This window comes from Magnolia sinica, chromosome 4 (genome assembly GCF_029962835.1).
Source record: "Magnolia sinica isolate HGM2019 chromosome 4, MsV1, whole genome shotgun sequence".
NCBI lineage: Eukaryota > Viridiplantae > Streptophyta > Magnoliopsida > Magnoliales > Magnoliaceae > Magnolia > Magnolia sinica.
The window spans coordinates 63,053,459-63,062,327 of NC_080576.1; the positions used below are offsets into that span (position 1 = coordinate 63,053,459).

The following is an 8,869-nucleotide window of genomic DNA, read 5'->3' on the forward strand; positions in this document are numbered from 1 at the left end:
GATGGGACTCTAAATCCAGTTGTGTTCATGAATCAAGCATAGATCTCCCTGATCTCTACAAGTGGATCCTTGGAAACCCTAGTTTCCCACCTTTGAATTTTATAAGTTTTAGTTAAATAATTTACAATTATTCTCTTAAATTCTCAATATTTAAATTACATCTTCTTTTAGTTCTAGTTCTAGTTACTTTCAAAATATGTACAAGGTTCAGTCCCTGTGGATTTGACTTCGGTCTTACCGAGATTATTACTACATCGCGACCCTGCACTTGAGGTTGTGAACATCACCCACTAGTCTTAGATCCTCAACGGCTGGATAACGACCAAATCATGCAAATTGTCCAAGAGGTTGTTGCCCAAGTCCTCGGCCGCAACACCATTCTGATTTATTATAAACCATACCCCGAGTGGGTAGATCGGTAATATCCATTGCCGAGGAATTATAGGCCAAATTTTACCCTATTCTCAAGCGAGTCTATTCAATCAACCATTCAGCATGTCAGCTATTTCATGATGCAGTGTGGCGAACTGGCCAATAATGATTATTATAATTTACAATTATTCGATCACTCTGATCGCAGTATCCTTTACTTGGTACTCAAATTTATTGCCAGACTCAGTGCATACATAGAAAGAGCTGGAAGAGAAGTTCCATGCTCAGTTCTTCTCTAAAAACAAGGAGATTACCATGGCCGATCTCGCTTGATTCCGACAGTTGCCTGGGGAACCCTATGAGAGTTATATCATGCGAAAAGCCACTGTAAAGTGTTAATGGCTGAAGTCGAGTTTATGCAATTAACATAAGACGAGCTTGAGTACAAACTCCGAAAGAAGTTTATAGGTATAAAGTTTGTAGACCTATATGATCTAACCAAAAAGGTCTCTCATTACGAGGAACTCCTGCAGGAAGGGGCCGGTGATCGAACTCGTCACTAGGGAGTTATTATAAAGATCCTAATTATAAGATCACAGTCGTTGAAGTACTGGCCAAGAAGCCACTGGCATGTTCGGCATTGGTCAAAGTAGAACCGATCGTATCGACCACACAAAAAGCTCAAAAGGTGTAAACCTTTGACATCACCTAAGCCGAAGAAATATTTGATATATTATAGGTTGGAAAGTTTATTAAAGTTCATATTAATCATAAGATATCCCTGGTGGATGAATTACAAAAGATCGAGTACTGTAAATGACATGGAACTCAGTCTCATTTGATTAACAAATGCATTGTGTTCAGGAATATTATTGAAGACCACATCGATCGTGGACTGTCAAAGTTTCCCAAGAAAGGTGAAGAGGCGATGTTGATCGATACCGATCCATTTCCAGTCAACATCGAACTAAATATGGTAATTGCCAATCTGAGAGATCACCCTTGATCGAAGGTCAATCTTTGCTCAAATATTCAATGGAAAGGGTCCAATCGATTTACTCGGGGGAGATGATGGGTTCTGCGTCCTCGAGGTGATCAATCGGTCGTAACTAGAAGAAGCTACCGGCGCGCTCAAATCTGTGACTGATGCACTCAGGAAATTGCATCTTGGTCAAAAGTTACTCTTAAAAGAGGGAAGGAAGATCACCGCAGCAATGCTAGCCATAACTGACCAGTATAGTTGGCCTCGGCCCACCACTAGCGATGGGGGCCTCCCTTACTAAGGATGGTCAAGCATCCTGCTACACAGGAAGGGGTCTGAAAATGAGTTGTTCATCCAAAGTTTCTAGCGATACCAGAAGCGCTAACAATAACCCAAAAACAATAATGGTAAAGACAAAGGGTTGCTGGTAGAAGGGAAATGGAAAAGGGAGCATACCTCCTCGACCAAGGGCTAGAGCACCCCACCCCTTCTAGAAGATCCATGTTCTTGATGAATACTTAGAAGTAAACATGGTCAAAGTAGTGCTACCGACTAAGACATAGGGAGGGCCATAAGGCATGACTCAGCCAGAAGATATTAAAGAGGATGATAGCTGCGGGAATTTGTCAGACTACCTTAGCAAAGATTGTTTTCCAATAGAGGAGTGGATAGCCAATGAACTCGTCAACTGCTGACACCCTTAAAATTTCCTCACCTATGGATCCAGTGGCCGAACACCTGGCTGATCAATTCGAGAGGATGGAGTTTAAAACACTATGGGGGCAAGGTTCAAGTGATAAAATTGTGTTTGGATCATTGTCTCTTGTAACGTTCCATTACAATATGGTCTTCACACTGCCATCTACTTTTCCTGTTAGGCCCACTCAACCAAACAGTATGGCCGGTGATGTGGAGGAACATGCTTCTCCAGTAATAATTCAATATGCTTCTTTCTTGTTTAAGGAGTAAAGAAGATGAACCCAAAGTCGACAAGGCACTACATGTTGACACAGTTATTGTAGAAGTTGGGGGCATATCCGAAAGGATTATCATCAATAAACCCACCCAGTATATGACACAGCACCTTAAGCCGCTGTATTTGTTGGCCCACTTCGATGGCTGCCCTATCACCAAAATTCTGGTTGACAATGGAGACGCAACAAATTCACTAATAGATGTTGATGGCCAAGTTAGGAAAGACTATGGCTGATCTAATGCCATCAGAAGTGACCATTAATAACTTTGCAAGTCATGTTACACACACACACGGTGTCCTGTTAGTCGATTTGACCATAGCCACGATAACAGTTTTGGCTTCATTTTTGTTGTCGACCTCATCAAGCTATAATGCATTGTTGGGGAGAGATTGAGTCCATTCTTTTGCCAACATCCCATCCTCTCTCTACCAGTTTGTGGTCTTTTGGAACCAAAATAAGATCGTGTTGGTCTTGACCGACAACAAACCTTTCCTAGCCATGTCGAACGCCAACGAGGCTTAATATTACAGTGAAGAAGTGGGACCTATCAGGTTTACCAAAAGGAATACGTTTGGGCAACCTACTAGGATTACGGTGAAGAAGAATCCCAAAAGCATTGTATAAGCTATTCCAAAAGTCACCTCAGCTAACAATAGCCGGCTAAAGGATATTGTCTTATATCGGCTGATTCCCCGCTGCACTATTGAAGAGATTCCATGATCAGGAATCTAAGAGGTGGAATGAATTGGGCTGACTTGACGGCCAGAATTAAGAGGCTTGAAGAAAGCTTAAGGAAAACTGATGAAGGATGCTTTATGAATTTGGCCGAGTTAGAAGGATCGGTCAATAAAGGTAGTCTCGAGTTTGGAGAAACATCAGAAGAGAAGGAAGATCTTCAACCACAAGTTCAGGATTTGCTGGTTGAAGTCAATCTAGGCATGGAGCAAGATCCAAAACTAACATTTATAAGTGATTTGTTGCAACCTTCTGAGAATGAGGATTTAATAAAGCTGTTATTAGAATTCTCCGATGAATTTGCCTAGGATTACCATGAGATGCCAGGGCTCAATCAATCCCTGTTGAACATAGGCTTCCCACAAAGGAAGGTTATCGGCTATACAAGCAACTGCCTAGGTGGATGACAACCGAGGTCACTCTCAAAATCAAAGAGGAGATTGAGCAGCTCCTGAAAGCAGGCTTCATTCGGCCAATTAAATACGCGGAGTGGATGTCAAACGTGGTCCAGTGATGAAAAAGAATGGTAAGTTAAGAGTGTGCATCGACTTTAGAAATCTAAACCTGGCCACCCTAAGGATGAATATCCCGTGCATGTAGCCGATCAACTAATTGATTGGGCTACTAGGCATGGGATAGTGTCCTTCATGAAAGGACACTCAGGATATAATCAAATATACATTACATTGGAAAATGTGTCAAAGGCATCGTTTATATGTCTAGGTCCATTAGGGACTTACTGCTGGGTAGCAATGCCCTTTGGATTGAAAAATGCAGGGGCCACATACAAATAGCAATGAATGCAATTTTTCATGACATGATCGGTTGCTTCATGGAAGTCTATGTAGATGATGTGGTAGTTAAGTCAACCGATGCAATAGAGCACCTAGCCCACTTGCGTAAGTCCTTTAAACGCATGAGACTTCATAAGTTGAAATTAAATCCTTTGAAATGTGCTTTTGGAGTCTCGACTGGGAACTTTTTAGGATTTCTTATGCACGAAAGAGGAATTGAGTTTGATCAGAATAAGGCTTAGGCCATAATTGACATTGGGCCGCCCAAGAATAAGGCTGAGCTACAAAGATTCTGGGGCCACATTAATTTCTTGTATAGGCTCATTTCCAATTGTGCAGGTAATACTAACGTGTTTTCTCCATTGAAAAAACTGAAGTAAGGGTTTGAATTTATCTCGAAAGTCGAGAAGTAGTTGGCTTTTAACAAAATTTAAGAGTATATTTGAAGCCACTTGTACTAATTCCACTGATTAAGGCACGACCGCTCAAATTATATGTTGCAGCTTCAACGGAGTCGATTGGGGCCCTTTTGGCGCAAGATGATGACATGCATATGGAGCGGGCTGTATATGTTCACAACCCCAAGTGTAGGGTCGCGATGTAGTAATAACATGGTAAGACCGAGGTTGAATCCACAGGGACTAAAATTGTACGTATTCTGAAAATAACAAGAACTAGAACTAGAAAAAGATCTAAATTGAAATCTGAATAATTGAGAGTAATGGTGAATAATGTTAATTAAAACTTATGAATTTAAAGGTGGGAACTAGGGTACTAAGGATCCACTTGTAGCTATCAAGATGCTATCTTACTTGATTCAAGGAACACAATTGGAATTGGAGTCCTATCCTATCTAATTGGAAAATAAAGCAATTTAAATCAAATCTGAACTTTTCATTGACCTAATTCTCAATGGAGGAGAATTGTGATGATTGAAAGGGATTCCATCACCCTACCATGCCCAGGAGATGATGGTGAACAACGAGATTTGTCATGCCCCAAACTCGGAGATCGGACTTACAAAATTCCCGATCGTCGAATCCTGTGCCGACAGCCTCTGTAGTTGTAACGTCCTGAAAATTGAGGGTCAAGCAAAGCTCAACTCCTAAGATCCAACGCATCACTTATGCAATATAGATAATGATGTTTAAATGTTGTCCATATTAGTACATTAAACATGAGTGGGATTACACTAAAACAACATGTCATACTCTATAGATAATTAAATTAAGCGAGCGGAAGACTGAGATATGTATATAAAGTATGTAAGTATTTCTCAACCCCCCGAGTATGAGTATGATACCAGGCTGAATGTATACATGTATTGTTCTAAAATTTACAAAATCTCAAAATGTAAATATTCAACTAATCCATAACCCTGTAATCTCGGCGACACAGCTCTAGGTCTACACAGACCCGCCTGAGAGCTGAATGTAGGGGAACTCCTCCTCCTCGTCTAAGAAATCTGGCTCCATCGCGTAAGCCTCGTCATAACATGCATCTAAATCAGAGTCTGGTTAGTGTTTTAAAATACCGTCCCAGAGTGGGAGTGAGTGATCAACTCAGTGGTACTATAAGGCAAAAGTTAACATGTTGACAATTCAATCAAGCAGTAATGATAAAGCCATACAGCAATCACTTCCTAATTACTCTTGTTAATGCAGAAATGATATGTAGTAATGATGTATATCCTCGCCTGCACTCCCTCAATGACTTCATCTCATGATTACACATGACAAACTCCCTAAACGTGCCCTTCCTGGCCAAAGCACATGCAATGTGGTGCATGGTCATGTTAGCTTATATTTGATTAGGCTTATTCATACAGTAGATTCGGGAAGCTAAGGTACCTCCCTTTATATCATTAACCCAAACGAAAGATCCATCTAGGGTCGTCAATCCTAGTTAATCACATACGATAGGCACTCCAGGTCACTACGGAGATGCTCGTCACCTTAACGTAGGCCAAGTTTATACTCGAGGTTACTACGGGAAGGCTCGTCACCTTAGCGTAGGCCGACTGCTCGAATACACTGTCCCATACCACCGTATTTGGCTCACGAGTTTGGGTTACTCACCAGTCACTACGGGGAGGCTCGTCATCCCAGCGTAGGCCGATAGCTCGACCATGGTATCCCATACCACCATTCCCGGCTCATTAGTCTTAGCGGATCTTGGTACCATGGTTGAGACAGGTTTTACATTGGTAAGCGGTACCTTAGATTCAAGTAGTAGCGTCTATACATGGTCAACACACAATAGGCCAATCGGGTCATTTAACAAGTTTGATTGGTACGAGCGCACGCTAAGGTAATTGACATGGAATGCATAAGCACTCCACGTGGCCTAGCCACTGTCGACGATCACTGTACGGCTCGGATTCGTCGAATGTATCCAATGTGGCGAAACTAGTTCGACCACTCAAACGGGAACCGTTACCGATTGCCTGGACTACGTAGTAGTCCCAATTATACTTAAATACACTAAGTAGTCATATATGTTATTCATAACAACATTTAACAAATAATTTAAATAAAATTCTCATCTGAGCATTTTATCAAACACATAGAACATGTTACTATCCATATGCATTTCATCCATGAATCACATAGTAGCAATTTATATTACATGAAGGAAATTATAAGTGTGGATAAGGTAGTTGAGAATCCTATCTCAACACCCTCATTAGAAGTGATTCAACAAACACTTTCTCATTCAGACATTTTACCAAACACTTAGATTACACATTACTACATATATAAACTAATTTAGTTATAGCATATATTATGGAAAATCCTTTCATAAAGGAGTTTTCATTCATACAGCGCCAAAAACCTCAAGTCTTTGGCGCCGTTGCCGGGGACTGTTTCGGTCCAATTGGATTTAAGATTCTCTCTTATCATAATTCATAGTCTTAGGTTTTTTACTACCTTTAGGTTAAATTTTTTTAGAAACTAACCTATTTCCTGTTTTGTAGGGACCTGACATAAACTACTAATTTGGTAATCTCTTTCCAAATTTTCTATTTTTTTTTCTAATTTCTATTTTTAGAATTAAGGTTTTATTTTTTTTAGAAAGTTTCTATTTCTAGGCTAATTTATTTTATTTTTAGAAATTTCCTATTTTCTAATTCTAGATTCTGATTCTTCTTTCAAGTAACTTTCTATTTTCTAGTTTTAGAAATTTTTTCCCTTTGTAGAAACTAACTTAGTTTTTATTTCTAAGATTACAAACTTTTTTTTTAGAAATTAACCGTTGCTTAGGATTTTTTTTATTTCTAGCATTATTTTAGTAAATTTAATTTATTTTTGTTTTCTTTTTGAATTAAGGAAGGAAGCTGCTAAATAACATTGTCTTCAAAAGGAGGAGCTCTCAAATCTTCAGACATTCATCATCTCCTTTTCTCGGGTTCTTCTTTCCAATTCTCGTTTACATAGCTTTCTCTTGTTTTTAGGAATTCATAACTTTTTCCTTTAGTTTTATTCATGTTAGGTTGCATCTTAGTTAGTTTTCTTTCTTATATTGATAACATAGTTTATGCTCGGACGTTGATCTCTGAACATAGAACTAGCACCGTTTGATCCTGAGATTGAAAGAACAATTCGTGAAAGATTGAGAAATAATCCTGTTGAAATGGCGAATGAGACTGAAGTTAAAGCTCTCAAAGATTATTCAGCTCCTGTCCAATTTAATGCGCCTTCATGCATAGTGTTGCCAACCACTACGGCAGCACACTTTGAACTTAAACCCGGAGTCATACAATTGTTGCCATCCTTTTATGGATTGGACAAGGAGGACCCATATCATCATGTGAAAGAATTCTTAAACATTTGCTCCACCTTTAAGTTCCAAAACTTCTCAGACGATTCGATCCGCCTACGCCTGTTTCCTTTTTCTTTGAAGGATAAGGCGAAAGCATGGTTGAATTCTCTAGAAGTTGGATCTATCACTACATGGGACCAACTGTCTAAGAAGTTCTTAAACAAGTTCTTCCCCGTTCACAAAACCAATGCCCTCCGTAGAGAAATTACTAACTTCACACAAAAAGAGGGCGAGCACTTTCATGATTGTTGGGAAAGATGGAAGGACTTGCTTCTTAAATGTCCTCACCATGGTTTTGAGAAGTGGCAACAAGTTCAATACTTCTATGACGGTCTGACACCACAGAACCGTCGCATGGTTGATGCCACCAGTGGAGGGTCATTCATGACCAAAAGTGATGTCGAAGCGTGAAACTTCTTTGAAACCTTGTGCGAAAATTCCCAGCAATGGGATTATTCAAATAGAGGTGACAGAAGTCCCCAACCACAAAAGAGAGGTGGTATATATGAGATAGGAGTCATGCCAGAGCTGAGCGCCAAGCTTGATAACCTGACAAAGAAAGTTGATGCTCTGGTATTAAATAATGGACCACCACAAACAGCTCAAGTCGAGGCATATGCCACATGTTCTAGTCCTGCCCATCCTATGCAGTCTTGTCCATCTGGTGCAGCATTCCCAGAACTTCTCTCTGAACAAGTTCATGCTATGAACACTTTTCAAAAATCTGGGAATGATCCTTACTCGAACACATACAACCCAAGGTGGGCTAGACATCCAAATTTCTCTTGGGCAAAAGGACCACAACAAGGAGGACCATCTGGAAATCCTCCTATGCAACCGCACCTCCAAGTTGGCAGTCAACAACCTCAACAGTTTCCACAATATCAACAACTGCCTACACAATCAAGGAAACCATCTCTTGAGGATACACTCCATCTTTTCATGCAGAGTTCTCTCCAATTCCAAAAAGACACCCAACAAACCTTACTGGCCAACCAGCAAAGCTTACATGCAAATGCACAATCCATTGCCAAGCTGGAAGTACAAATGGGTCAACTAGCTGCCACATTGAGTGAGAGAGAGAAGGGCAAGTTCCCTAGCCAACCTGAGGCTAATCCCAAGGGACAGTATGAGATTGGCTCTAATTCCAACCAAGGGCTATATCATGAACAGGCCAAATCGATCAC

At 40.3% G+C, this 8,869-nt stretch overlaps 1 non-coding gene across 1 annotated transcript; it reads right to left on the bottom strand.

The window, feature by feature from the left end:
- Positions 1–7,871: 7,871 nt before the first annotated feature.
- LOC131244743 (small nucleolar RNA R71) lies at positions 7,872–7,978 on the bottom strand. The gene has a single exon (XR_009170522.1). It is a non-coding gene; the product is annotated as a small nucleolar RNA R71 (small nucleolar RNA).
- Between the last annotated feature and the right edge of the window lie 891 nt (positions 7,979–8,869).